General features: G+C 26.9%; 1 long non-coding RNA gene and 1 other non-coding gene across 2 annotated transcripts; one reads left to right on the top strand and one right to left on the bottom strand.

The window, feature by feature from the left end:
* Positions 1-1,640: 1,640 nt before the first annotated feature.
* On the bottom strand, positions 1,641-1,712 carry TRNAD-GUC (transfer RNA aspartic acid (anticodon GUC)). Its single transcript has one exon. It is a non-coding gene; the product is annotated as a tRNA-Asp (tRNA).
* A 1,075-nt stretch (positions 1,713-2,787) lies between these two features.
* On the top strand, positions 2,788-5,468 carry LOC122271673 (uncharacterized). The gene is made up of 2 exons (XR_006226549.2): positions 2,788-3,189; positions 5,275-5,468. It is a non-coding gene; the product is annotated as an uncharacterized lncRNA (long non-coding RNA).
* Positions 5,469-7,409: the final 1,941 nt, after the last annotated feature.

The following is a 7,409-nucleotide window of genomic DNA, read 5'->3' as shown; positions in this document are numbered from 1 at the left end:
CTGAATTCGATTCTTAACGAAAAACATGGTTTCATCGAAAAAACTGCGTGGAGCTGAAAGAGAAAACGTAGAAGATGCTTTGTTAAGATGGTTCGAAATCTTGTTCAAAATGTAAAAATCTTGCATTCTTTGCACATTGTAGATAAGAAAATTGATGAACTCAATTTAAAATCAAATTGTGTTCAATCAAAAATCACAAATTTTTTTCATAAAAAGTGAAAATAAAACTAATATTTAGCGACGTAATTACTTTTTCCATCAATTTTTGCTTTATTATCTGTTAATTAGTTAATACTTTTTTTAAATAACTTATGCAAAATTGCAAAGCCAATTTTCAATCATTCAACTGTCTTATGCAAAAAATATTCTTCAAAAAATTTGGATATAGTGAACCATCGGTTATAGTGGACACATTACTGAGTCAGACGGTTCACTATAGCGGGGTTCGACTGTAATAATAATTTTTTCAATAGTTTACAAAAGAAATAAAACATTTTAGAAATTATTTAAGGGGCATATACACCTAGGTAGGTTGGAAAAATCAACAAAAAAATTTTTCTTCATCTAATTATGTAAATATCTAATTATGTAAAAACGCATTACATTTATTATTTAAAGATGTTGAATACTTGTATTATTTAAGTATTGTTCATTATGAAAAAAATAAATGAGAAGACTAGCATCCCCTGCAAAGAATATAAAGGGGATCCCTTGACCCAACCCTTCAGTTGATCCCTTGAAGGGGATTCTTTGACCCAACCAATTCGTTGTACTCACCTTTTCATCAGTGATTATATGGAAGTCTCCATTAGGTCCTAATTGTTTCTTACTCTTTATACTCCATAATCAATGACAAATCCAAAAAGTACCTCCTACCTCGTAATTTTAATCAAAATCTTATGCAAACATCTTAATTTTATTAATGTAACAGGGTTCATGCGGTCCTTTAAACATTAAGGAAAATAAACCTAATAAAATGCATTTATCTTCGTAGTTTTATCTTCGTAGTTCGTAAAAGGAGACCGCATCAGATATATCTAGGTATTGATGGTGAGAATCGTAAAGTAAGTTTGTAACAAAAAGAATTAAACAAGGAAATTATAGTAGCTATATTTGATGATGTATATAGATCGTTATTTAAAAACGTGTTGTGCGACATTTTAGGAATTTTACTTTTTACGAATTTGCAAAAATCAGTTCAGAAAGTATTGAAACATCAGGATGCTGTAAGCAAATTATATTTACCCAAAGAAAATCATGTAACTGACATATATGACAGAATGAAGCGATTTTTTAAATAATGAATCATACAATATTTTTAAACATGCATAAATCAATGTTTTTAAAATGCCAATTAACATTCTCTATTTTTTATAACTATAATTGCTACATATAAAACTTCGCGAATGTATATAATAGTTATAACCTTTCTTTCTTTCTTCTTTTATTTATTTATTTGTCTTGAAGCCTTCTTGTTTAAAAGACTCGATCAAAGGTGTAAAAATGATTTGCCCTAAAACTCTGTATATAATTAAAAGAATTAAAATGAATGATGCAAATTTTCATAAATATACAATCACCTTATTAATTATCAGTCAAATATTCAAAAGTGAACAAAAGATTGAAAAAAATATTATATCCTCCCCGGCGGGGAATCGAACCCCGGTCTCCCGCGTGACAGGCGGGGATACTGACCACTATACTACCGAGGATCTGTTGGATCATTGTCTTATAATTAAGTGTAAAATAATATAAAATGAATCAGTTATAAAATAAAGTTAGCAAATACGTTAAAAAAACAAAATAATTCGTATTTTTATTTGGATCCTTCCTAACACATCCAGAGGAAACACAAACAAATCTTTCCTATGCTTTTTTATTCCATTGTCAAGCATACAACAAGTTTGCAAAAGTGAAAATGAAAATTTTTCCAAACAAATTGTCATATAAAAATATAACAGTACAAAGATACGCTTCCAACAAACACGAAATGAACAAAAAATTAATAGGGTTATAAATAACAGAGGAAACAAAAACAAATCTTTCCTGTACTTTTTTTTTTCAATTGTCAAGCAGACAACAAGTTTCCAAAATTGATAATAAAAATTTTTTCTAAGCAAATTGTCATCTGAAAATATAACTGTACAAAGATACGCTTCCAACAAAAACGAAATGGACAAAAATTTAAAAAATTAATAGGATTATGAATTATCACAACAAAAGAAAATGTTTTATTTGTATTCCTTTACTTCGAAACGTTGCTTCGAAATTTTATCCATGTAGAACAAATATATGGCGCCATCTATATTCATTTAAAAGAAAATCATCAAAGAATGAGTAAAATAATTGTGAAACAATTATTCCTAAAAAAAACTTCCTATAATGTAAAACTAAATTTTTATTAAACTCTTTCTGCAGTATATTTCGCTAACAAATATTTTTCAATATTTAAATTTTCTTATCATAAGTATATTCTAAAAGAATTAAATTTCGTATAGGAGTGATTAAAATGTTTATTTCAGTATTTTTCAAAAGTTTTTAAGCGCCATCTGTTAACTAATAATCAGTTTATTTTCAAACATTTAATATTTTCAATGCAGAACTTTCTTACGTTTGTAAAATAATGTATTAGACTTTATATAAAATTAATAATAGATATAGCGTAGAATGCTTTAAAAAATTATAATCATAATTTATTACTAACATGCTCGATAATAAACTCTGACTTTACAGACATGATTATCGTGATCGTTAATATTTTCGTAACTTTCCTACCAAATCGAAAAAATAACTCCTTTTTGAAAAAATTTATTACTTTAAAAAAAAGGGGGAGGGATGAGCTATAAAACGTATTCGCCATTTTCACCACGCTTAAAAAAAATCGGGCATTCAAGCTCTTGGCGATAGAATTAGTTTGGCAATCACCCATTTCAGCTGATCGCCAAAGTTTAGGGTTATAAAACGGCGGGCATTCAAGCTCAAAAATTGCGCAATCTTCCGAGTTTAATCGGTAGTGGAATTTTACGAACGATTCCGAACAGACAGCTGTCTGTCATTTCTAAACATGCTTGTATTCCATGGATTCTAAATCGGATGAACTTCTTTCATAGTTTTAGAAATTAATATTCTTTATTTGTTTTACGACAGATTTTATGCAGTTATTCACGTATTTTATGGTGTAATTAAAAGGTATGGAATTCAGTAATAAATATAAAAACATTGAAATGCATGTTGATCATTTTATTGAGTTAGTGTTTGGAATTTTATGACATATTTTTCGCTTTTTTAGATCGATTTCCTTATTTTAAAAATATAACATTCATTAGATCTTTCTATTTAATATTTTAGTTTCACGAGTTGCTTTGCACTAATTGCTATTAAATATTTTATGATATTCATTATCAGACATAGGTATAGTTTAAAATTGTTCTATGCTATCCCTTCGAAGATAAATAATGCGATATTGAAGTATATGAATGATTTAAAGAAAATTCTCCCCCCAATTAAAAAACTTTGATATCTATTTTTTCATTCTTTAAAAGACTTTTTTTTTATCCAGCTTACTTATTTATAAAAAATTCCATTGATATTTAAAATCGAACAATTTAAATCAAAGTAATTTAGATAGTTTTTATTGATTAGTAGTAGTTTTAATCTGCTTATCAAATATATGGGATTATGTCAGACCTGGTATATTTTGACTAAGCACTTACTTCAGATGCTCTTAAAGTAACAGACAATTTTTCAAAAACTCAGAATCTGCTGAAGTATTCGAATCTTCATTTATCGTGGTATGAAAACTTTGTAACTCATTTTACAAAGCTAAATTACAAGTTAACTTAATGGAATTTTCAGTAGCCTTAAAATTTTTTTTTATTTTCACATGTTGCTGGTTATCTGTATTCAGTGATGTATTACAGGTGATGAACAGGTTAAAAATTACCTATAATATCACATATAAGTAGGGATAAAATTTTAAATGAAAAATTCATTACATGTTTCAGCATTGTATGAAAATATGTTCTGTTCATTAATTTAAAAATAGTTATTGAATCTCAAAACATTTCCAATAATCTAAAATGTTTTCATTATATCTTTAAATCTAAAATAACTATTTTCTGTCAATTTAAATGTAATAATGAAAGTTTAATATATTCTAACAGTTATATATTATATGTTTATATAGTTTTAGACATATATTATAGTTTCTTATATTCCTTTACCAGAATTTTTAAAATNTTTTTTTTTTTTTTTTTTTTTTTTTTTTTTTTTTTTTTTTTTTTTTTTTTTTTTAGTTTTCACTTATTTAGGAATTGTTAGATATTAATTCTATCATTTAGTCTGCAATTATAATCTGTTTAAATATTTAAAGAGTAACTTTTTTAAGGAGTTTTTTAATTTTTTCTACTAGAGTTGACATAAATCTATTTTTTTCCTAAGTGGTTTTACTGTAATGTGGAAAAAAACCTATAATTCCTGTGCATGTTAATAGTAGTAGTCTCCAAGCATTGAAACTAATGTACTTGCTCCTTTTTTTTCTACTTATTTGTAGTGTCTTGTGCCACTTTTTTTTAAAAAAAGTAAAGTGGTCTAAAAAAAAATAGTTTGTATCGACTTATGACAAATACACTGTTCACAAAAATTAAAGGAGCACATGAAATATTAATTTTATATACTTGCTCTCTTAATTCTTTTGAATAGTGTATTTTTAATGTTAGTGGGGAAGAAAAGTTCAAACGCAACTAATTTTTTTGATTCTGATTGGCAGATATGCATATTGTATACACTGTTTGCAGAAAACTTGTCACCATCACAATGTTCCAAAAATAATTAATTTCCTTAAATTTAAAGAAAAAAGTGATGGTATGTATTACAACTAACATAGTTTTAAAAAAGTCAAAACACTTTTGAAAGAATCAGTGATTTTTTTGGAGAAATTTCATCAAAATTAAAAAGTGATTAATGGGTTGAAACTAGTTGCAAGCAGTGGCACAGTTTTAAGTGACGGAACACCCTCCAAAATTACACATCACATGATTAACAAACTAATGCATGGTCTGTTAGATGTTGATATAAAGAAGTTTTCATTATTAATGTGAATATAATAGACATTTTTATATATATGTTTGTGTCAAAAGAAGATAGGGGATAACTCCCCCCCCCCCAAAAAAAAAAACATACATTAAAACTACACCACTGGTTGCAAGTTAATAAATTGCTTGCAGAAAGCTTTTCATTTCATCTAAATATGCTGATTGGTACAAATGTTTGCAGGTCCATCAATAGATGCAATGAGAATTGTGTATTATAGTATACTCTCAATACATCGAAAACCTTATGTCAAAAAAATATTTTTCTCCTTGATATGCATCCACCTAATGCTAATTTGAATTCCTATGTTGAAGGGTTTCTTCTCAAAACCTCATTATGTCAAATTTTTTTAAAAATAAAAAATCATTTTCATTTAATGCACAGTTAGTTTTGTCTTACTTTTAAACATGAAATTATTGTTGTGTTTAGACTAATAGGTAACAATCATTACATACATATTTATTAGCAGTTATTCTTTTGTTTCATGACTTTTTAGAGTAATATTTTAGAAAATATTTTTCTACTTTTTGGAACATATTTAGTTATGAGCTTATCTGAAAATTTTTTTAGTGTCCCTTCAAATTTGAGATATCAGGATTATACTGTTCTAATATTTAAACTAACCAATATGAATAATAGCTAATTTATCACTTCGACCTTCAAGTGTGAATGTGACTTATGAAACATTGATGTTAATTCGGCAGAAATGAACAACAGCCTAAGTCCCCCACCCCCAGAATTTACCATTGGCTCTACCTGTTAAATTAAATTCTTGATTCACTGCTAGGTGGCATATTCGAGCTCTAGAATTGTGAATATTCTCTGATATTTTTGAAAATAATTTGTGATTTTCTAGTGTTTTTTTAAACATTTACTATTAAGAAGATAGACATAAAGCTGAAGGTTAAAAAAATAATTTGCTAAAAATGGTTTAGAATTACAAATTCACTCATGTAAACATGAATAAATATTTCATTTCTTTAAATTCCTTATTCAAAACCATTTTCAAAAATTAAGTTTTCCTACAAAGTTCGTCTTCTAAAGATAGGAAAGAAATCACTAGTAGAAGTAATTAACAACAAAAATGTAGTTTTTTGGCCATAGACTTTAAGAATTTATAATTGGACTAATTTAATCTGCTTCGGTTGTGTGATTTCAATTGAAAATACTGTTTTCGAAATTTAGAACTGTTAGTTTTAAAATCTATTTTGATCAAAGATTATTTTTTATACACATTTAAATACTTGAAGACGAAAAACACTTAGTAAATAAATGCAACAAAATGTATATTTTAACATCGCTGTCTGGTTTCTTGCCAAGATATAATTTTTGAAGTGGCAATTAATGTGCATAAAAAATAAAGGAGTGTGGTTATGAATAGGCCACTAATAATATATGAAAAGGTATTTAAGTTATTTTAAATGCTACTAATAAATGAAGTGACTTGCTCTGTCAAACACATCAAATGTGAAAAATTTATAAGTGATTTTTTTCTGCAAAATAAATACTACCTAAAAAGTATCTGTTATTCAATGACAATTATACAGTTTTTTTGTAGACTAACTTTAAAATGTGTCACTGTTTGAGTTTAAATGATCTGATTATGAAGATTATTTTTCCAATTTAGAATCTCTTTCTTTTTTTTCTTTGATGTATGAAACTAATATATATGGCTGTTAAAGATTTTAAACTAAATGGTAGTTCAAAAGGTATAGTTTATAGTCATTTCTAAAGAAAAAAAGTTGCCCTATGATGTATTCAAATATTAGTTTATTAGAAATTAATTACAATTTGATTATGTGAACACACTAACAAAATTAGACAACAGAATTGAAGATACAATTTTAAAAAAATAAAGAACAAAGTGTTTTTTAAGCATTTATTTCATGTAAGATAAGAGATACATTAGGTAACATACTAAATAAGCTGAATAAAATAAACAAATCACAAATTTTCAGCTCATTTTTAGATGAGAAAATAAATCTTGCTACACGTATTTAAGCAGACGCAAAGCTTAACTCCAGGAATTATTTCAATACTACACTCAGACAAGACTAATTCACTACAGACAAGGTTTTCTCAGCAAGCTCTGCCAATATTCTCTATTAGACCTTGTGGTCTGTCAGTCATTGTCCCTAAATATTTCTTATGGTCTACCTTTACACAAATCAGCCATCTTGAGTAAGGAATTCTTATCTTTTGAATACCCTATACACTTGTAAAAAACCTTTTTTTAAAAAACAAAAATATCACATTTTAAAAACACGTCCAAGCAATCTGATATGGCAATTATTTCGTTAAAGGGGAGCTTAATTTAT

This window comes from Parasteatoda tepidariorum, chromosome 6 (assembly GCF_043381705.1).
Source record: "Parasteatoda tepidariorum isolate YZ-2023 chromosome 6, CAS_Ptep_4.0, whole genome shotgun sequence".
NCBI classification, from domain to species: Eukaryota; Metazoa; Arthropoda; class Arachnida; order Araneae; family Theridiidae; genus Parasteatoda; species Parasteatoda tepidariorum.
This window is presented reverse-complemented; position numbering and strand designations above follow the sequence as displayed.